The sequence below is a fragment of the Ursus arctos genome, unplaced genomic scaffold, assembly GCF_023065955.2.
Source record: "Ursus arctos isolate Adak ecotype North America unplaced genomic scaffold, UrsArc2.0 scaffold_36, whole genome shotgun sequence".
NCBI classification, from domain to species: Eukaryota; Metazoa; Chordata; class Mammalia; order Carnivora; family Ursidae; genus Ursus; species Ursus arctos.
The window spans coordinates 11,325,386-11,345,861 of NW_026623050.1; the positions used below are offsets into that span (position 1 = coordinate 11,325,386).

Here is a 20,476-nt window from a genome sequence, read left to right on the forward strand (position 1 = left end):
CATTGCCTAGTTGCTCACATTTTTAAAGTCAACGATGACTTCTAAGTGTCAAACCCAATGATTTTATCTTATTCCTCTTTCTCCTTTGCAACACCCGAATCTGCTGACCTCCATCCCTGAAACCTTCTTCTTCCAAACTTTCCTTAAATGACACTGTTATGGTTCCCTCCTTTCTTTCAGGACACACCCTCTTCCTTCTTTAACCTCCTAAATTCGTGCATGTCCCAAGGCCTAGTCCTTAGCCCTTACTTTTCTTAATGGGTAGTAAGTGGGGTGTCTGCACTTCTGTTTGTCTAACTTTGGATGCCCAGTCCTCTCCTGAGTTCTGATCCCTTCTGGGTTTTGCCTTCTTCTAAGACCTGTCCTTGCCTTCTGTCTCCAGCCTTGCCTCAGACCCTTCTCTGTTCACAAACTTGAGAGGACAAACATGTCTTAGCACACTCATGTATGCACTCTGTTCCTTGAGATTTTAGATATAGATGGGAGTTTCATTTGGGCCAAGTTTTCTATTTGTCTGATATGAAAATAACATGTATTTGAAAGAATACAATCTAAGGTATGATCATGAAGTAAACTGGCCCACTTCACTCATTTATGGACTCCATAAGAAACCTCTCTTCAAATATTTATGGAGAGCATGTATGCTCAGAACATATGCATTGTAAGATTCAGTTCTGCCTTTGATTAACTTGAATTTTCTAACTCTAGTGGCCTGTAATTTAAATTGGATCCCGATAATAAGATAACAGAGAGATGGAAGTGAAGGGTCTCCAAATGGACTACTAAGTCAAGTCCCTCTTCCCAACGCCCAACCTAGGATGCTACCCTGCCCTTGCAACATAAAATCAAAATAGGACTGCTTCTCAACAGAGACCAGGCTCCCATCCAAAGGTTTTTATAAGCACAATAAGGAATCCCTTTCTTCTATCTCACCAACCCAGTCATCCCTCACCTGACCCAGCCAGGATCCAGGGCCTAGGGAGAAAAAGGACAGGATCAGTGGGTGGATATTCCCTCCCTGTATGTGTACTCTTCCTTGTAAAGGAAGATTGCCTATTAGTGCAAATATATCACCTCAAGTTCTGTCTGACTTCTGGGGGTGAGGGCGAGGAAAGGAAGAGGTCGTTTGTGGGTGGATATATTTTTATACATATATGCTATGTAAATGTTTATACAAGGACTGTCATGGAAAGATATGAAGGAAACTGCAATAATTTGTGGATGAGGTGAAGAATGATAGGGAGACTTATTTTCACTGGACTTGTGCACATGTATTCTCTATTTAAACATAAACAACTCAACTTTTAAAAATTCATGAAAAGCAAAAGAAATCACAAGGTCACGGGGCGCGCTGTTTTGCTGCTGTAGCATGATTTAGACACCGATTTTCAATTTCTTCAGAAGGGAAGGGATTATAACTTGTGAAACTGAATTCAGAGCATTAACTAAGAACTACTGGAGGTGGCGATCTTAGGGGTGGCTCACTCTTCCAGGCAGAAAGACGCGGTGGTTCATTTCAAGAAAGCGAATTGTGATCTCTATAAAACATCGACTGCAAGAAGAAAAATTTAAAAAGTTAAGCCCCTTGCCGTGCCATTGTTCCCACAATGCCGTGACTCGGATTCGAACCGAGGTTGCTGCGGCCACAACGCAGAGTACTAACCACTATACGATCACGGCGAGCTACCGGGGACCTGTAAGGATGGCCTTCTGATTGTCCTCTTCAATAGTCATAGGCCTTCGCAGTGTGCACGTCACCAAGAGACCCAACCTATGGGGCGGAGTTCCAGCTGCCAAATCTGAGAATGCGCAGGCGCATTGCGCTGTCGGCCGTTGCTCGGGTTCTCTCAGGTTTTGGTCCGTTAGCCACAGAACTGGTGATGTTGCAGTGGGGATGGGTGGGTTCTATGTGAATAAGGTGGGAGTTTAGGGGGGACCACTTGGGCATCCAGGGACGGGACTGGCCGGAACTCAGTGTTCACGGGTTATGTAATTCTCATTCCTAGGAAGATGCCCACCTCTTGTGCCTGGGAGATCCTTCCAGCGTCCCGGGTCTGCAGGGGGCGCTCCTAAGAGGTTCTGGCCCCTGCTGATTCCCCCAGGAGTGACCCCAAATCGCCTCCATGGAGGATGTGGACGCCCCCAGGACAGGTTGGCCACGTAGAAGCGGCTGAATGAACGCATCTCACCCTGCCGATCCCCTCCCCATCAACTTCCTTGCAGCGTCTGTTTGCCCCGATGGCCCTGACTCCTCCCTCACAGTTGTCCCGCCGCCGGACCCGGTGCCCACCTCGGTTGTGCCCCGGGCGGCAGCAGGCATCAGTCCGGTTTTTCTTCTTGCCCATCAGTGCTCACGCCCCCACAGCGCCTAGAACCAGGCCGAGTCCACAGTAGGCAGAAGCTTTATGCTTCACTGAGAACGTGCCACTGGTTCTAACGAGAGAATCCACGGTGACCACCTGTCTGCTCTAATCATCACCCTCACCCCCTGCAGAGTCACCGGAGGGATGTTACTAAACACGAATCGAATCCTTTCACTCCTCCACCCCTCACCCCCACGCACAGACTGCTGGAAATTCGTCCACCTTTTCCAGCTCATACCTTGGCCCTCCCTCAGTGTCGTTTCCCATTCCTGAATTACTTGCATTCATTCACTCAACAGGTCCTTTAGAGGTGGGGAAGGGGGAAGATTTATAGAGAGGAATTGCCGGTAGTTCCTTTTTGAGACCGCCTTCATACCTTTGCACACAAGATTATCCTGCCTGCTCGGCAAATTCCTTCTCTGCCTTTAAGAGCTACTTCAAAAGTCACCTCCTCTGCGCAGCCTTCTCTTCCTATTATTATTGGGAGTTCTTTTCCAGCGCTCCATGGAAATTCGTACATTATGTCTATGACAACAATTATCAGCCCTGTGAGCGCTCTGTGCTTTGTCCCAACTGAACGGTATCGCGGGTAGGCCGAGTAACCGGAAGCCTATATTCTACGGAAGTCCAATTTAGCCAGAGCTGGTGTGACGTAAACGTCGTTTCCAACTGTCACAAGGGGATTGGGATCCATTTTCGAGAATGTTGTTACAAATTCGAAATAAAAATGGAGGACAGCGATAAAAGTCAAACCCCTTGCCGTGCCATTGCCTTCGCAATGCCGTGACTCGGATTCGAACCGAGGTTGCTGCGGCCACAACGCAGAGTACTAACCACTATACGATCACGGCGAGCTACTGGGGACCCGGCCTTCGGTTTCCTCGCCTGAGTCTTTCTGTGTTAAAGGCCCCGCCCCCTTGTCACGTCAGTAACTGTTCTCGCGGCTCTCCAACAGCTTCGCCTCTCCCTGTGTGCACGCAGACGCACTGGTCTCCCTGCTTTCTTGAATTCAATCAGCCGTCTGCGCTGGCCACAACCCGCCGCTTCACCCGTTTGGAGGCAGCGCTCGAGCTTTCCCTAACCCCCGCGCCTCGAAGGAAGTTGTGCGGATGGGTCGGAACTGATTTTTCCTTCTTGTAGAATTCGAGAGACAGCCCCGTTCTTAGCCAGAATCCGCTCAGATAGCATGAGCGCCGGGGCATGGTGCGTGTGAGAGGGACCCATCATTCGGGCGACCCCGGGGCAGCACGTCCGTACCGGCTACGCGAAGCGTCCCCACCTCCTAGGAATCTTTCGTTTGCAAAGCACTTTCACGTCCTTTCTTCCACGATCCGTGCGCACGCCCGGCGGAGACCCGCGGGGGAAGTTCACGGCGCCCCTACTTCGCTTCAGGGTCAGCGCGAGGGCCAGGCAGCCTGACAAACCGTGGGCGACGTTGGAAGGCTAAGGCGGCGGCTGGTTGAACCAGAAGGCCCACACTCGGGAGCTGGAACTTCGTGGCGTCCCGGTAGCTCGCCGTGATCGTATAGTGGTTAGTACTCTGCGTTGTGGCCGCAGCAACCTCGGTTCGAATCCGAGTCACGGCATTGTGGGAACAATGGCACGGCAAGGGCGCCTTTTTAGATTTGGGAAGCCACACTGCATCCCGAGGCTGCGCCCCGACTGCCCCCTTGGTAGTAGGTGACGTTGGGGCCGAAATTATAATGCGACAGAAGTGGACAGAAGTTCTGCGGATCTCTGGGACTTTACTTCCTCTTTCTAATTCTCTGAGTGCGAGTGAAGCGGCCCTCCTCCGTCCTCCCCGCTGTGTGATTGTTTTAGGACGTCATTCTGTGTGGTACTTTCCTCTTTCCTCATTTGGCCTGTGAGCGGTCAAATCGCACACCAGGTCCTCAGAAAAGCCTCACCCTGTTAGAACTTCAGTACTTCCAGTGTAGGGGTTAGAGGAACCAAGGGCAAACATTTCTTAAGGGTTAGAAGAATGCAGATTAGACAATACAGCGAACGATTTCTGGTTCAGATGCTGTCACCGGTGAAAAACGTGACCACACCAGCGGCACCGGTTCCCATAGCCACTGTGAGGGGTGCTAATGAGGGGCTTGGGGCCTCCGCTTCCACAGCCTCCTAGGTGAGAGGGTGTTCTCTCCTGGAGGATTTTCCCCCTCATCTACCTCAGATATAAAGCAAATTTCATTTGTTGGTTTGTTTTATGTGCACTTAAAAAATCCGAGCTCCCCAAATTCGGGTCTGTTGTTTGGCATTAGACAAAATGGAAGTGAAGTTTGGGTTCGGCTCTCAGGTAGCTGCTGGCGGCTGTGTCACTGTCAAGGAGGGAATGAGATAGGACCGAGTGAGGAATGAGCCTCCCCAGCTCCTCTCAGGGGGCCTGGAAGTGGCAGAGCAAGTCAGGAAGCATTCCTGGAAGAGATGGACATTTCTCTGGGGCTGTGCCCCCTTTACCCACAATCCATCAGCAAAGACTCACTGAACAACATGTAAAAAGCAAGACACTACCGCGGGCTGTAATTTCCTAAGGTCTCCGCGCTCCCAGTTTCGTAAATTTGACGAGTTTCAAGCCACAAAACAGAACAGCTCAGAGCATGAGAGAACAGAATAGCAGAAAGTCAACCTGAGAACTTGCTATCCCTTCCACCTTGAGGTCTTTTCTAGAACCAGGAAGGAGGCAGGGGGTGTAAGACCTCTCTATTCACACATGCCCGCTCCAGCTGTTTCTGTTTGGGTTGGATTCGTTATTTTTTGTAGGCTTCCCGTCTCCATTATAAGTCACTTAACTTTTTTCTTTTCCTTCTGATAGACTCTGTAGTAGCTGACACTCTTTAGGCTAGTCCTAACTCTAATTAAGGTTAGCATAGCCTAATAATTGAGCCAGTGACACCTGGAAGCAGGCTCCCTAGGGTCTGAATCCTGACTCTTGCATTAATTAGCGGGGTAACTTTAGGTAAGCCACATAATGTCTCTGTGCCTCAGTTTTCTCCTTTGTAAAATGGGAATAAAAGCAGGCTTATTATGAGAATTAAATGAATTAATATTTGTAAAACAACAGTGCCTGCCACTGTTTAAGTTTTAAAGTTTTACTTAAATAAATTAGTAATGAAATCAACTCCTTAGAAAGGACATAATAAAATCAATACCTTAAAAAGGAACGCAGTGGTACTAAGAATCTAAATGAGTGTTGTGTTTCAAAGCAGATATTCCCCTTTCTCCAATCAGCTGCCCCAAAAATTTTTGGAACTCTTGTTTGAGGATTACCTTCAAGCCTAATTTATAAGTCATATAAGTAAATCCATCTCAAATATTTATAGTCACATTTTATTTTGAAATGTTTTTTGACTGCTTTTAAATCTACCTTCAAAGAAAAAGAAAAACTGAGTTTTTAAGTTGCAACAAGCTTCAACAACAATTCCAAAAATGTTTTAGGCAACAGTCCACCAAAATATTTTTTGGTATCAGTGTGTTGACTTTTTTTTTAACATTTTTATTAAGTTTTTAATTTTAATTCCAGTATAGTTAACATACAGTATTCTTTTTTTTTTTTTTTTAAGATTTTATTTATTTATTTGGGAGCCGGAGCGTTATGCAGATCCTAGCCTGATGCGGAGCCTGATCCCAGGACCCCAGGATCATGACCTGAGCCCCCAGTGTGTTGACTTTTAAGGGGTAATCCTTGAAGGGGACAGCTGTAATTTATCAGCTACGGAGTATTTGCATAAACAGCCAACCCCATGGTTTCCAGGTCACACCTGGTGCCTCTGGGGGTTGCTGCGGCTATAACTGCTGGTCACCGCAGAGGTGTACTACAGACTGGACCAACAGCCTTGGCAGCTCCTGGAAGGTGGTTCAAAGTTCAGAATCTTGGTTTGCAACCCAGAACTACTAGAACAGAATCTTCATTTTAACAAGATCCTTCCCAGGTGATTCATCTGCACATTCAAGTTTGAGAAGTGCTGCTGTTGTCTACAATACTTGGCTGGAATGGAGCCCTTCATTGTTCACCTTGTCAGTACTTGGGGTTACTAGAAGGGACCTGCCAGAGTCTACTGGACCTCATGTAGGAGAGTAACATTAAGGTTTTGAGGATAACAAGGTGGAGCTCTGGGAGGGAGTCACCAAGAGGCCCATATTTGGGCCATCTAGGGAGGAGGCAGCACCCCTGGACTTCCACTAGGAGGTGCTGCACCCCAGAAAGTGGATGCAGAACACCGAGGCTGGCTAAGACTCAGTCTGGGAGACACCACTTTTGCCTTAACCCCCAAAAGGGAGCCCATTCCTCAGACAGTCTCTGGATATTCAGGACTCAAATTTCATTCATTCATTCATTCATTCATTCAGTAAACTAGCATCTTTTAGCTCTCAAAGTTCTTTGCATCCTGGGGAGCTGCAAAGGTATAGACTGATATTCCTTGCCCAAAATAGTTTAGCTTTCCAGCTAGGAGAAACAACTAGCCCAGAGGCAACAATCAGAAAACAACACAAGAGGGGCGCCTGGTGGCTCAATTGGTTAAGCATCAGACTCTTGATTTTGGCTCAGGACATGATCTCAGGCTCCTGAGATAAAGCCCCTCCTCCTGAATGGAGCCTGCTTAACATTCTCTCTTCCCCAGCCTCTCCCCACCCTACACACACACACACACACACACACACACACACACACACACACATGAAATGGTAGAAGGAAGAGGCATTTCTTGCCTCAGTGGAACAAAACTTTCCAAGAGAAAACTGATACAAACTGTGAAAGAATTGAATTTTATTTCTAGCACTTTCAGCCCCCTCACTCTGACACTTTTCTACCTCTTTGTGTTCTTCTTATCACATCATTCTCATTCATTAGATCAACAATATTTATTGAGGGCCTACTATGTGCCAGGCACTGTTCTAGTTTCTGGGGGTATAGTAATGAATAAGACAAATGTGTTGTTCTCATAGACCTATAGTCTAGTGCAGGAATCAGAAAGGAAAGCTAAACAAAAAATAAAAAGAGAATTTGAGCCAATGGAAAATAATGTGATACAGTGTCCTCCTGTTCTCTGCCTTCTATTCCCTCAACTCCTTTATCTGTACAAAGTATGATGACTGATAATAATAAGTGTTGCATTTTAAAAGGGATCAAAGTTTTACACCGAAGAGAGAAATTCTAGCCCTGAATGGCTCAGATGTGGCATAAAGAGCCTTCAGATCTGAGGCAGTCTTGTGTGTGAGGACGACTCTGTGGTGATCTGCATGGACCCACAATAAAATCAAATATATCCAAGTGACCAATGAGCAGAATCAGATGACCCCAACTGGTTGGCCTAGAACTTAGCAAGGATACCAGGGAAACAAAGCATCTACCCAAAAATGTAGGACAGTTTTTTGAAAGAATAAAAAGCACTGAAGTGATAATTTCAGGAGAAAGAGAAAACCCGAGAACTTTATTGGGAAATAATGAACTATATGTATTTAAAATTTTTTCAGTTACATATAAGACATCATAATCTCATCAGTGCTTAAGATCTTGGGACGTGTCCTCTAGCCCTGCCTGTGCACTAAATCAGTCCCCTGGATCAAAGATGAAAGAAAGGGAGAGGGACCCTGAATTAAGATTATATTTGTCACCCAGTGGGACATATTCAAATAGAAAATAAATTCAGTAAGAAAAAGAGATAAAGTTGCATTTCTTGCTTTCTTGAGTTTTTAATTGTGATGGTAAGTGCTCAATATACATTAGTTGGTCTCTTATTTCCAGGTACTTCTCTCTATTCCTGCAACAAGAAACCCATGGGGAGATCCTGAGGACTATTCCTGTCATGAGACCTAAAACTTATTCCTGAGGAAGAATGCAGGAGTCACCTTTCAGAAGCAAAGGTCTAAATCAGTGCTTTCCAAACATTATTCTAGAACTGATAAACAGAGAGGAATTTTTCATCATGGAATGAAAGAAAATAAGCTCAATGTGGTAAGCTTTTAAAAAGGCTAAGTGTATTTAACTCAAAGGACTGTCTTCTAGGCTGAGATTATATCCTTCATACTTTTGAGGCTTTAAAGTGACTTTTCTTTTATAACATGATTAGAGAAGGTAAGTGATAATTTCTTCTAAAGTCTTTACTCGGAAAATTAAAAATTGGCAATCTAATGTTGATCTCCAAAATTATTTTTGAAATTTTACTGGTCAGTAAAATCTAAAAGTACAAAGCTCACTACAGAGCAAAGCATTAGGGGGAAAAGAAATCGTCCTCAGTTTATAAGGGGTCTGCGGGGGAATGCTCATAGGGAGGTTATCCCTGTTCTGTCAGGCAGTGGTCCAAGCTAACACCCTTCCACCCACCCGACAAATAGTAGGCCCTAGTATGACCTATGTTAGGCCTTGGAGATACAAATTTGAATAAGACTCGTTCTAACTCTGAGATGATCATTTCAGTCCAGGGTTAATCAGAAGAGTGAAGAAACAATTACAATTATGTTAGAAGTATATACAAAATGCATTACAGCTTAGATCATTCATTCCCCCAGGATATGACATTTGAGCTGGGTTCCAAGACATGCATAGTAATTTTCCTGGCAGAAAAGAGGGAAAGGTATTCTAGGCAGAGAGAAAGGCAGAAACAAAGGCAAGGAAGCATGAACATACAGGTAGCACAGGGAAAGACAAGTCATAGCCGTGACATAAGATATGAAAGGGAGAGGAAGGGTGGAGTCAAATTGTGATGATTCTCTTGCCCCTTGTTGAGTCAGGCCTTTTTCCTGGAAACCAGCGGTTCTTGACATTTTGTGGTAACTTACTGTTTGGGGGATCCATTTAAAGCCATAGGCTTGTTCTCCAAATGAGGTACCTATGACAAAAATGTCAAGAATTCACAGATTTCCTGAAGGCCATTTATAGACCTTGTTATAGGTATTGGGGGACCGGTTAAGTCTCCATTTTTTAAAAGATTTTATTTGTTTATTTGCCAGAGAGAGAGCACAAGCAGGGGGAACAGCAGGCAGAGGGAGAAGCAGGCTCCCCTCTGAGCAGGGACCCCAATGCGGGACTCGATCCCAAGACTCCAGGATTGTGCCTTGAGCTGAAGGCAAACACTTAACCAACTGAGCCACCCAGGCATTCCTTTAAGTCTCCATTTTTAAGCAGAAGAGGACATACTCATATCTGTATTTTAGAAAGATGAGGTATAAATGGGTAATTATTGACAAAGTCTTAATTCAGAAGAGAGACAGAAAATTTCAGCTTTTGGTTCTGGTTGTTGAGGTTGGGGGGACTAATCTGGGGGTGAAGGAGGGTCTCTTCCCTCACATCACACCCATAGGTGTGTGATTGGAGGGCAGTAAATTCAAAGGTTCTTTAGCTCAGAGGTAGAGGGGATGGACATGTTGGATGAAGGAAATGGATGAGGTTTGAGAGGAAGCTCTAATATCAAAGGTGGAAAACTTTTTGGAGTCATGGTAGTTACAATAGTATGAAAATATTTCGATGTATCTGTGTTACCCTAATATCATGTTGGTGTTGAGAATCTGACATGGTGACAGAATATGCAATTTTCAAATGTAATTTTAAGTTAAAAGGGAGAGACACATGTAAAAATTGAGACTTGACTCTTTTCCCTAAATTTCAGAGTCAAAATACTTCTGTGTCATGACTACCCTTTGGTTCACTGGCCTCATCCTGAGTCTGGATGATTTTCTTTCTTACTATATCATCAAAACTACTAAGATCTCCTTCCCTCCCTAAATCTCTTTAGATCAAATGCTTCAAGAGAACTTGTGGTTTTAAAACGTGTTCACAAATTTTTTGATGCTCCTCCCTCCAGAAGTAGAGCTTCATTTCTCTCCCTGGAGTGAGGGCTAGACTTGGTGACATCTTCAAATGAATAAAGTAGAGGTGATGGTATGTCATTTCTGAGATGAGGTCATAAAGTGCATTGTGGCTTCCTCTTTGCTCTCTCTCTTGGATCTGTCAGAGGGGAATAATTTACCCTACAGGGTCCTTCTAGCTGGACTAAGAATTAAATTGACACGAGACAGATTAACAGGAGAAAATCACACATTAATCCCTGTTTGTACAGGGAATCCACACAGACATGGGAATTCCAGACAGTGAGACAACAAGAGGCTTATATGAGCTAAGAGGAGGGATAGGAACCCGAGGATACAAGGGGGGAGAAAGACCAACAGTGAGAAGGTGAGAGGAGATGTTTGGAAAACAAAGGTTGCCCTATTATGTAGATAAGTTACTTAGGTAGAGAAGAATCTGTTAATAGCTCTCTTCCTAGTTCAAGCAGGCAGTTGAGGGAGATGTAAAGAGCTTTTGCTGAATCTACTGGGTTTTGATTGTTTGTAACTCAAAATAATGTTCATGCCAGAGTGGCCCATCTTGGGGCCGCCTCCCCTTGGCACCTTCACATCACTAGCTCCAGAAGAAGCCAGCTGCTATGTCATGAGGACACTCAAGCATCCTATGGATAGACCCATGAGTTGAGGAACTGAGGACTCCTGCTAACAATCATCAAGAAAATGAGATCTTTGACCAATAGCTCTGTGAGTGAGCCATCTGGAAAGCAGATCCTCCAGGCTCAGTCAACCTCCGGATGCCTGTACTCTGGCTGACATTTTGACTGCAATTTCATGAGAGACTCTGAACCCAAACCACTCAGCTAAGTCACTTCTAAATTCCTGAGTTAAGGAACCATGAGATAATCAGTGTTCATCAGTTTAAGCTACTAAAATTTCAGGTAATTTGTTACACTGTGATAGATAGTTGATACAGATTTTATTACCTAGAAGTGGGGCACTGCCATAATATAAACACCTAAATATGAAAGTGGCTTTGGAACTGGGCAGACAGTAGAAGAGCTTTGAGGAGAGTGTTAGGGGAAATTTGAATAGTTGTGTTTTTTCCCCCATTATGGTAGGTGTACTCTTTAATCCCCATCACCTTTCTCACCCATCCCCTCCCACCCACCTCCTTTCTGGTAACCATCAGTTTGTTCTCCATATTTCAGTCTGCTTCTTGGTTGTTTTTTCTCTCTCTCTCTTTCCTTTGCTCATTTGTTTTGTTTCTTAAATTCCACATATGAGTGAAATCATATGGTATTTGTCTTTCTCTGACTTATTTCATTTAGCATTATCCTCCCTAGCTCTATCCATGTTCTTGCAAATGACAGGATTTCATTCTTTTTTGTGGCTGAATAATATACCATTGTGTATATATGCCGCATCTTCTTTATTCATCTATCGATAGACACTTATGCTGCTTCCATAGTTTAGCTATTGTAAATAATGCTGCAATAAACATAGGGGCACATGTATCTCTTTGAATTAGTGTTTTTGTATTTTTTTTGGTAAATACCCAGTAGTGGGATTACTAGATCATAAGGTAGTTTTATTTTTAATTTTTTGAGGAGCCTCCATACTGCTTTCCACAGTAGCTGCTCCAGTTTGCATTCCCACTAGGAGTGCATGAAGGTTCCTTTTTCTCCACATTCTCACCAACACTTGTTGTTTCTTGTGTTTTTATTTTAGCCATTCTGACAGGTGCGAGGTTATATCTCATTGTCCTTTTGATTTGCATTTCCCTGATGATGAGTGATGTCGAGCATCTTTTCATGTCTGTTGGCCATCTGGATGTCTTCTTTGGAGAATATCTGTTCATGTCTTCTGCCCATTTAAACAGATTATTTATTTTTTGGATTTTGTGTCAGTTCTTTATATATTTTGATACTAACGCTTTTTTAGATATATCATTTGCAAATTTCTTCTCCCATTCATTAGGGTGCTTTTTAATTTTGTTGTTTACTTCACTGTTCAGAAACTTTATTTTGGGCTAACAGACACATGAAAAAATGTTCAAAATCATTAGCCATCAAGGAAATTCAAATCAAAACCACACTGAGATACCACCTTACGCCAGTTAGAATGGCAAAAATAGACAAGGCAAGAAACAACAATTGTTGGAGAGGATGTGGAGAAAGGGGATCCCTCCTACATTGTTGGTGGGAATGCAAGTTGGCACAGTCACTCTGGAAAACAGTGTGGAGGTCCCTTAAAAAGTTAAAAATTGAGCTACCCTATGATCCAGCCATTGCACTACTGGGTGTTTACCCCAACGATACAGACGTAGTGAAGAGAAGGGCCATATGCACCCCAATGTTCATAGCAGCAATGTCCACAATAGCTAAATCGTGGAAGGAGCCGAGATGCCCTGCAACAGATGACTGGATTAAGAAGTTGTGGTCCATATATACAATGGAATATTACTCAGCAATCAGAAAGAACGAGTTCTCAACATTTGCTGCAACATGGACGGCACTGGAGGAGATAATGCTAAGTGAAATAAGTCAAGCAGAGAAAGACAACTATCATATGATTTCTCTCATCTATGGAACATAAGAACTAGGATGATCGGTAGGGGAAGAAAGGGATAAAGAAAGGGGGGGGTAATCAGAAGGGGGAATGAAACATGAGAGACTATGGACTATGAGAAACAAACTGAGGGCCTCAGAGGGGAGGGGGGTGGGGGAATGGGATAGACCGGTGATGGGTAGTAAGGAGGGCACGTATTGCATGGTGCACTGGGTGTTATACACAACTAATGAATCATCGAGCCTTACATCGGAAACCGGGGATGTACTGTATGGTGACTAACATAATATAATAAAAAATCATTAAAAAAAAACTTTATTTTGATACAGTTCCAATAGAGGGCTTACTTTGGCAGCACATATTACTAAAATTGGAACGATATAGAGATTAGCATGGCCCCTGTGCAAGGATGACACAGAAATTAATGTATAGTCTCAATAGTTTATTTTTACTTTTATTTCTCTTGCCTCAGGAGACATATCTAGAGAAGTGTTGCTATAGCCGATGTCAGAGAAGTTACTGCCTGTGCTCTCTTTAAGGGTTTTTATGATTTCAGATCTCACATTTAGGTCTTTAATCCATTTTGAGTTTATTTTTGTGTACAGTCCAGTTTCTTTTTTCTTTCTTCTTCTTCTTCTTCTTCTTCTTCTTCTTCTTCTTCTTCTTTTTTTTTTTTTTTTTGGCAGATAGGCTCCCAGTTTTCCCAACACTATTTGTTGAAGAGACTGTCTTTTTCCCATTATATATTCTTTCCTCTTTTGTTGAAGATTAATTGACCATATAATTGTGGTTTATATCGGGTTTTCTATTCTATTGATCTGTGTGTCTATTTTTATGCTGGTACCATACTGTTTTAATTACTACCACTTTATAATATAACTTGAAGTCTGGAATTGTGATACCTCCAGTTTTGTTTTGTTTTGTTTTTTTCCAAGACTGCTTTGGCTATTCGAGGTCTTGTGGTTCCATACAAATTTTAGGATTGTTTGTTCTAGTTCTGTGAAGAATGCTGTTGGTATTTTGATAGGGATTGCATTAAATCTGTAGGTTTTGTTCTTCTATCCCATGAGCGTGGAATGTCTTTCCATTTCTTTGCATTGTCTTGAAATTTTTCCTCGGTGTTTTATAGTTTTTAGACTACAGACTTTTCACCTCTTTGGTTAAGTTTATTCCTAGACATTTTATTGTTTTTGGCACAATTATAAATGGGATTGTTTTCTGAATTTCACTTTCTGCTGCTTCATTATTAGTGAATAGGAATGCAACTAATTTCTGTACGTTGATTTTGTATCCAGTGACCTTACTGAATTCATTTGTCAGTTCTGGTAGGTTTTTGGTGGAGTCTCTAGGGTTTTCTGTAGATACATAGTCATCTGCAAATAGAGTTTCACTTCTTCCTTACCAATTTGGATGCCTTTTATTTCTTTATGTTGTCTGATTGCTGTGGCTAGGACTTCCAGTACTATGTTGAATAAAAGTGGTAAGAGTGGACATCCTTGTCTTGTTCCTGACCTTAGGGGAAAAGCTCTCAGTTTTTCACCATTGAGTATGATGTTACCTGTGGGTTTTTCTTATAAGGCCTTTATTATGTTGAGGTACGTTCCCTCTAGACCTACTCTGCAGAGGGTTTTTATCATGATTGGATGTTGTACTAAAGTCTGAATAGTCTTGAAGAAGCTGCCTCTCTTCTGTTCTCTACATTTCATGCAAGTGCCTCTCCTTTGTGGAATCTACATGGAAAACAGTTGTCAAGGGATTCTAAGAAATATTTTTCAGAATTCCTAACTCTTGGGGGAGCACAGAAATGGGATACTGAGTTGCCAGTAGATAGTCTAGTGCAGTTCATTATTTTAGGTACTCAGGATCCATACATACCATTTTACTCACATTTAGTTTCCAAACAATGATAGTGACAATACAATGCTTACACCTAATGTGCTGTGACTCTCTCTTTTACAAACAAAGATGCCTTACCATCTCCCCTCAAAAGGGGAGACCCAAAGTCTTTTCAGTCATTTTTCTTGTATTTATGATGGTCATCCTTTTTCTTTTTCCGTCATGATCCCCCCCTTGATATCCTGTAAACTATAAACAAAATATAAGGTTAACCGTCATCAATTCATCCTATATGGAAGAGCACAGGAAGGGAAAAGAGAAGGAGGAGAAGGAAACTAACAAGTATACATGTATACAGAATAAACCAAGGAAAAAATATGCCTAGCTACTAAGGTCTTTTTTTCTTAACTGGTGATCAGTTGGTTCTTTATCTGATGACTCAAATCTGTACTCTTAGGTGTATGAACTATTAGTGGTCCTGACTGAATGGTATTGCTGTAGTCTTCCCTTAACTTTTACTGTGGAACATCAAAGTATTAAAGGACACCATATCCAGAATAACTGTTAAGTTCATTGAGGAATTGCTACCCCCTCCATGATGGGACAACATAATCAACCTGTTATCAGGTGACTGGCTAGAGCCCCTGAAGAACAATGCCATACTATGGGCTTAGCATTGGTCTCTGTTCTTGGTAGATTCATCAATCACCAGCAGGAGATTGATGAGCCAGATTTGCCTTGGTGAGAAGTCCCTGTTGTAGAGCCTATGCATAACTTCCATCTCTGCCACCATGGCCGTTTTGTTTATGAGTCCATTGAACAAACACTGGGGTAGTTGATGAAATAGACTGAAAGATATCCAGTCTCCTGTCAGTGGTTCCCACTGGCTAAACCCAACCAGAAACCAGACACTGAGGCAGCCTGATGATGTAGCTCACACTAGTCAGAGCAGGGTGAGAAAGATGGAAAGGGGATCTGGAGGAGGAAACAAAAGCTATGTGGTGTATTCTCCATTGTGGTGCCTCAAGTAAGAGCTCTGCTTACCAGATCTAGACATTTTTGTCTTTTTTAAAGGATTTGTGGACATGTTTTTATTATTATTACTACTACTACTACTATCTACTACTATCATTTTTACTACTATTTTTAAATAAACTCTACACCCAACATGGGGCTTGAACTCATGACCCCAAGATCAAGAGTCACATGCTCTACTGACTGACCCAGCCAGGCCTCCCAACTTCCCCCCCCCCCATTAAGGCTTTTGTAGACATTTGTCTTACTTCTAAGGATATCATGAACAATTAGCCAATGACAAGGAGGCCTATAACTCAGACCACCCTGATTACCATATAAGACTTGCATCCCATTTCCATAACCATGATTATACTGTTTCAGGCATTTCTATGTTGCCATTTAGCCCCTGCCACCCTGAGATCCCATTATTCCCATTGAGATCAAGAAGTCTAGAAAAAAAAATTACCGCATGCTCAGTAAATCCTGTTGACTGCATACAGACTGTGTGAGTTATATATTGTTATGGGCTGTCTGTGTATTTTGTTAGAGTCAACTGGCTTACCTTTCTGGCTATATTTTATCAGTTCTCTCCTCCAGATCTTAGAATGATTCCCTAATGCCTAATACCAGTCTTAGTCAGATATATTACTTTCGAGCCCAAAAGCTTTGTTGTTGGATGGACTAAGCATAAACTCATAGAAGCAGCAGCACATGCAATGTTCTTCATTGCCTCCATCTCAGAAGTTATCTTTTCGACAGTGAAGAGTGTGACTTTTTTCATGTCTCTGACAAAATCAGAACTTAGAGGATGTGAAAAGGTGGCAGGGAAATAAACATAAAACTGGGGGAGTCCAGAGACTTGGGTTCCAGCTTAGTTCTGCCCTGTGGGCACTGTATTTGCTTCCTAGGCTGCCGTAGCAAATAACCATAAACAAGTGGTTTAAAACAGAATTTTGTTCTCTCGTAGTTCTGGGGGCCAGAAGCCCAAAATCGAAGTGTTTTCAGAATTGCACTCTTTCCAAAGACCCTACAGGAGAATCCTTCCTTGCCTCTTTCAGCTTTTGGTGACTCGAGGCATTCCTTGGACTGTGGCTTACCTAATTCCATCTCTGCTTCAGTCCTCATATTGCTTTGTCTCTTCTGTGTCTCCAACCTCCCTCTGCCTTTCTCTTGTAAGGACATCTGTCCTCATTAGACAGTCAATGTTGCAGACATAATGTTCACTCCCCTTAAGGAAACAATGGCTTTAGGTAAGAAGAAATAAGGTTTCAGCAAAGAACTTGCGGCTCCAAATATGTTAAAAATCAGGCTTAATAGTCTGTCTCAATTCTTACATCAAATATGTGGGAAGATATTTATAGTCACAGGAAATCTGTAAACTAATGAGTGAAGTCTCCTTGAGCCTTGTGTCTTTAAAAAACTGAACTTGTGCTTTCAAAAGTGTACATTTTGCTTGTTTAGAAACAAAGTCAAATTTCAGAAAGATCTTTTTTTTTTAATGGTCAAAATTGCATAGACCAAAGTAAATAAAAGCTATACTGTGGTGATTGCCAACTGTTACGGGCTGCAGTTTGTGCCCCCCTCCCCAAATGTTGAAGTCCTAACCTCTAATATGATGGTATTTGGAGCTGAGCGCTTTGGGAGGTAATTAGGTTAGATGAGGTTATGAGAGTGGGGCTCTCATGGTGTGATTAATGCCCTTATAAGAAGAGAAACCAGAGAGCTTATTTGCTGACTGCTATGTGAGGACATAGCAAGAAGGCAGCCATGTACAAGCCAGGAAGAGAACTCTCACCAGAACCCGGCCATGTTGCACCCTGATCTTGGACTTCACCCTCCAGAACTGTGAGAAATAAATTTCGTCTATGGTATTTTGCTGTGGCAGCCAAAACGGGCTAATACACCAATAAACTTTCCAGACCGTGTTTCTCTTTTGTTGACAGTTTTCACGTGGACTAGTATCTGTGTTGAAATTATCCCATGATCTGGTTTGGAGGTCACCTCTTGGACTTGAGAACAAATTTGGCTCTACCGCTTTGGATCTCTGTCCTTGTACCTCAAAAATGGCCTGGGGCTTTCTCTGACTCTCTCAGCCCAAGCCCAAAGCCAGCCCAGCCCAGCTGCTGGTCCTACTCTGCTGAGTTGCCCTGAGGTGAAGGGTCAGATGATCAGTCATGTGACAGGGGCTGTTGAAGGTAAAATGAAACATAAGGAGCAGGGCATGGAACGCTGAATGTTGAACCTAAATTTGCCATAGAGGGCACCTGAGCGGCTCAGTGGGTTAAGCATCTGCCTTCCGCTCAGGTTATGATCCCACGGCCCTAGGCTCTAGCCCCACATTGGGCTCCCTGCTCAGCAGGGGGTTTGCTTCTCCCTCTTCCTCTGCCCCTCCTCCCCACTTGTACTCTCTTTCTCTCAAATAAATAAATAAAAATCCTTTAAAAAAATTAGCTATAGAGAAACAAGGGAGGAGAGAAAAGGGAGAGAAAATTTATTGAACATCTCTATGTACCAGGCAACATGTCAAAGACTTTCATTTAATTATTTCATTTAATTAAATGAATTATTTATTTCATTTAATTCCATAGTTCTGTGAAGATGCCATTGGTATTAGCCTTCTAAATATCAAATAGCTTGTCTAAAGGTTTTGCCCTAAGTGGTAAATGTGAGATTTGGCGGGGACAGACAAATACCTCTGTGGGGCTAGAGAGGACACAGACTGTTGCGTGAGTTTGGCTCTAGGTGGTAAGAGAGGGAATGGAAATCTAGATTTCTCTTTGACATCCAGGTTTACCCTCATGCACCCTCATTGCCCAGGCTGGCTTGGCTCACTGTTGGCTCTGGCACCCAGGGAACAGGACGTCACCAGTCTGAGGCCGCATTTTCTTATCTTGAAAATAGGAGCAATATACTGACACTTGGCATACTATTTGTGGGTTACTGCCAGGATCTGGTGTGTCCATATACAGGAGTGAAATTCATACAGGGTGATAAAGCCCTACAAATTCAGTTTCAACACCCTGTCGTAGGTGCTATCCCAAGGAGGTTACAATACAGCTAAGGGGGCATAACATAAACCAAGCGACAATAATATACATGTGACTGAAGTGTTAGCCACTTAGATGTCCCTAAACTCCTCTGGTCTGCTGGGAACTCCCATACTTTAATATTTAAATAAAATTGTCTTGAATCCTCATCTCCTGTAAAATGAGAAAAATCACCATCACTCCCAATATTTCTAAGAAATTTTGGCGAATCTCTCCTTGTTGTCTCTGGATCCGTTTGCACCCTTGTGCTGAATTCTCTAACTTTACTAGGTGGATTGTCTTTTTAAAAGTAGCCCTTCCCTTACCCCCACTATGCCTCACCAGCCTTGATTAAAGATGCCCTAGCTTCCTGAATTCTCCAAGTACCACTGACACCAAGCTGTATGTGTAGCAGATTTTACCAAAGACTTGAGGAAGAGGGTGAAGCTGTAGCTCAGCACAGCAGGTGTTAAATCTCCTTTTCCTTAATTGCTCCTTGGCCATTGCCACCTCTGAAAAGACCTTACTGGCCTGCTCTTTACATGGATGCGTAGCAACCACCACATCGCTCCATTTCTTTCTCTCTATTCTCCTGGCGCCTTCTACCTCCTGCTTCTAAGATGCTCTAGTGATTCCTGCTATGTTACTTATGTAGGACAGCATAGCCATGACCAAGCGAACACTAACTTTGTACCAGGCACTACGCTAAGGGCTTTGTACTTCTTGGAGCACTTAACCATTTATACAAATGTCTTTTTTTCCCCTTTCACTTTGATTCTAATTTAATCATTACCAATCTTGTAGGAAGATATGCTTATCACCACTTCCATTTTGCAGAAGTGGAAATTGAGTTTCAAGGAAGTTAAATACTGTACTTTCCCCAAGGTCATGAGGTCACTTTGCCCATAGAGCCTCTGACTCCAAATATTTCTTTTCTTTTTTTTTTTTTAAGATTGTATTTACCTATTTATTTGACAGAGAGGGAGACAGCCAGCGAGAGAGGGAACACAAGCAGGGGGAGTGGGAGAGGAAGAAGCAGGCTCCCAGCGGAGGAGCCTGATGTGGGGCTCGATCCCAGGACCCTGGGATCATGCCCTGGGCCAAAGGCAGACACTTAACGACTAAGCCACCCAGGCACCCCATGACTCCAAATATTTCTAATCCTGCCTTTAAAGTGAAAAACCCCAAGAGAGAAAAACCCTGAAATCCTGCTTAATAACAGATAGGCCAAGGATTACCTCCTTATAACTTATTTTCCAAACAAGGGTAGACTTTTATCAGCGTTAGAGCATTTAGGGGGAGGGTCAGGACTGGGACACCAACACCAGCTGTTTTAGACCTCGTCCACCTCACAATTTAGCTATGGAAAATAATTAGCCAATCATAAATCAATAAGGGGTACTAGACATCAGGCTTTTCTAACCAGAACCCAAGCCAAAAGTCTCCCACAAAGTTTAGCACACAGAAAATAAAGATTTGAATCCACATCCTATAAGACTAATTGTAGAAGGTTGTTGATGCTGAATGTCTATATCACATGAACACACTCACAGGGTCTCCCTGGGTTCTCCCCAGGCCTCATCCATCCCCATCACAAGGCCATGACACCCACCTGCTCTCTGACACACACGCCCTCAGCACCATTTGCCTCCGTCACCAGCTGTACTCCGCAAGGACTGCGGTGGCCCCACAGGCATTCTGGAGGCTGTTTTCCCAGAGCTCTCTCCATCACAGCATACTCAGCAAAGTGTAAGTAGGAGAGATGGGAGAATGGAAGGAGTGGGTTTGAGGGAGAGAGGGAAGGAGAATCAGAGAGAGTACAAGCAGGATGTAGAAACAGAGGAAGGAGGGTGGGAAGATAGAAATCCCTAATGCGAGGGC

At 43.2% G+C, this 20,476-nt stretch overlaps 1 long non-coding RNA gene and 4 other non-coding genes across 6 annotated transcripts in view; 3 read left to right on the forward strand and 2 right to left on the reverse strand.

Moving 5' to 3' along the window:
* Positions 1 to 1,608: 1,608 nt before the first annotated feature.
* On the reverse strand, positions 1,609 to 1,680 carry TRNAH-GUG (transfer RNA histidin (anticodon GUG)). The gene has a single exon. It is a non-coding gene; the product is annotated as a tRNA-His (tRNA).
* A 1,462-nt stretch (positions 1,681 to 3,142) lies between these two features.
* On the reverse strand, positions 3,143 to 3,214 carry TRNAH-GUG (transfer RNA histidin (anticodon GUG)). The gene has a single exon. It is a non-coding gene; the product is annotated as a tRNA-His (tRNA).
* Positions 3,215 to 3,290: 76 nt separating this feature from the next.
* Positions 3,291 to 20,476, forward strand: part of LOC113269566 (uncharacterized) — a 46,216-nt gene continuing 29,030 nt past the window's right edge. The window contains exons 1-3 of one of the 2 annotated variants that reach the window (XR_008957091.1): positions 3,325 to 3,894; positions 5,927 to 6,295; positions 8,110 to 8,319. This is a non-coding gene — a long non-coding RNA (uncharacterized LOC113269566). Of the gene's footprint in view, positions 3,895 to 5,926; positions 6,296 to 8,109; positions 8,320 to 20,476 lie in introns of both variants that reach the window. The other variant, XR_003321487.3, reaches the window with a different exon arrangement.
* TRNAH-GUG (transfer RNA histidin (anticodon GUG)) lies at positions 3,878 to 3,949 on the forward strand. Its single transcript has one exon. It is a non-coding gene; the product is annotated as a tRNA-His (tRNA).
* Positions 13,056 to 13,160, forward strand: LOC113269757 (U6 spliceosomal RNA). Its single transcript, XR_003321567.2, has one exon. It is a non-coding gene; the product is annotated as a U6 spliceosomal RNA (small nuclear RNA).